At 49.1% G+C, this 1,635-nt stretch overlaps 1 long non-coding RNA gene across 1 annotated transcript; it reads left to right on the top strand.

The window, feature by feature from the left end:
- Positions 1-923: 923 nt before the first annotated feature.
- LOC141574172 (uncharacterized) lies at positions 924-1,348 on the top strand. The gene is made up of 3 exons (XR_012500850.1): positions 924-962; positions 1,038-1,150; positions 1,268-1,348. It is a non-coding gene; the product is annotated as an uncharacterized LOC141574172 (long non-coding RNA).
- Positions 1,349-1,635: the final 287 nt, after the last annotated feature.

Below are 1,635 nucleotides of genomic sequence, written 5' to 3' on the forward strand. Positions count from 1 at the left end.
GGTGGGAAAGCAGCAGCTGTTGGCAGCAAAGGAGGAGGCAGAATTGGCTGAAGAGGGGACAAGATGGTACAAGTGAGTTCAGCTCCTCTGCACATGCGGCTCTGAAAACACCTGTTGGATTTTTTGAAAACTTTTCTAAAATGTTTAGACACAATATCATAAACCGACCCAAACAAAAGACATTTGTATACATGGCTTCACACAGGAGGAAAAGTGTTAAGTTTTACACATGTTAAGTTAAACGTTTAACTTTAAAAAGTATTAAGTTACTAAGAATTTCCTGGTCCCAGTGCTGGCCAGACTGAGAGGAGAGACGGTTCACAGAGATGTTTCTGAAGGTACTATAAACCGTTGTCACCCTGAGGATAGCAGTTTAGTGTAGCGTCAGTCTGAACAATACACATTCCCGTGCTGCTGGGGAGACCCAGGTGTAAGAAGTAGGGTCAGGATGTAAGAAAAGGAAGAATCAAGCTTTGTGATGAAAGATTCTCAGCACAGGACACGTGAGGGAAATGCTGAGAACGGGAGGGGGAATTGTGTCAGCGCAGAACCGGGCAGGCGTTCAGTAACAGTGACGGAAGTAGTGGCTGTAGTGACAGCTTTGCACCTGCTGTGCTTCTGCAGCCGTGTGCAGTGTGTCTTGAGCGGTGAGATGATGTGTGTGAGTGTGCAGTGCAGATAACGTGGACTGGAGCAGGTTATTTAACAGCATACCCAGCATTGTGTCTTCTCTGAACAATTTGTAACTCATAGGATAAGACTTGAAGAATGTCACGGGCAAATGCGGGAAGCAGAGATCACTTGGAGATACCAAGTAACCTGCCTTCCTCCTGACACACCGAGTCCTCAGCACCTGATGCAGACAGTTATTGTGGCCCTGAGAACCCCTAGCCATGGGGTGTTTCTTGATGTGTTGACTTTTTCAGGTCACTCTTGCCGAGAAGAAGGCCCAAGACAGCTCGGTAAGAATTTGTTTCCTTCCTTCCCTTTGTGCACAGTCAGCCACAACTGAACGTGGATGTGTTTTTCTCCCACAGCTCAGGGCTCAGGAGCTGGAGAGGGAAATCTCTGAATTGAGAAGGGAAAACTCTGACCTGAGAAGGGAAAACTCCTCTGAGCTGAGAAGGGAAGTTGCCCACCTGAAACAGAGGTACAGAATTTTGACACATTTTTATGGGTGTTTTGAGATTTTTAAGGACTGGTTGTTTTGTGCCTAGTAGAGGAATTGGTGGTGTAATTTGTATTGAAGCCATTCTTTATCTTTAAGATTGGATGCAATCTGCAGACGGAGGCAGGCAGAGGAATACATGAGGCAGGAGCCCACCCCAGGAGGACCATACAGGCTGCACCCTCCCCTGAGAGGTAAGGAGTGCACTGTGAAGTGCGGCAGCTCCATTTCTGCAACAGGAGCCACCCAGTGGGCTGCTTGTCCCCATGGGTAGTTGTCGGGTTTCCTGGACACCACACCACACACTCACTGTGGGGAACAGTTTCACAGCTGGGTGACAAGATGCTGTTTTCTTTACATGCCACCAGCCAGCAGGGCTCTGTCCCCTGTGAGTGGTGGAGCTCACGCCCTTCCAGGGACTGCAGGCCGCCCCCCAGGCTCTTGGTTGGCTGGCGTGGCTGGCATGG

Source organism: Camelus bactrianus, chromosome 20 (genome assembly GCF_048773025.1).
Source record: "Camelus bactrianus isolate YW-2024 breed Bactrian camel chromosome 20, ASM4877302v1, whole genome shotgun sequence".
In the NCBI taxonomy this organism is placed as follows: Eukaryota; Metazoa; Chordata; class Mammalia; order Artiodactyla; family Camelidae; genus Camelus; species Camelus bactrianus.